Raw genomic sequence first — 263 nt, 5'->3', positions numbered from 1 at the left:
TCTCCATCTCCCATGACTCGGAGGTGGAAGCTTTTGCCTTCCCTTTCCTCTTTCTAGAGGTTTCTCCGGCCTTGGATGCCATAAATGGTTATGGAAAAACAAAAAGCAATGCTTTTACCACACCAAACTTAAAAGGTTTGCTCATCCTCGAGCAAAAGAAGAAGGAAGAGAGTAGAAGAAGAAGAAATGAGAAAGAAGGGAAAGGCTTTGTGTTCAGCCAAGGGGGAGAAGTAGTGTTTAGGTTGTGTGAAAATGAAGGAGTA

This window comes from Arachis duranensis, chromosome 3 (genome assembly GCF_000817695.3).
Source record: "Arachis duranensis cultivar V14167 chromosome 3, aradu.V14167.gnm2.J7QH, whole genome shotgun sequence".
Lineage (NCBI taxonomy): Eukaryota > Viridiplantae > Streptophyta > Magnoliopsida > Fabales > Fabaceae > Arachis > Arachis duranensis.
This window is presented reverse-complemented; position numbering follows the sequence as displayed.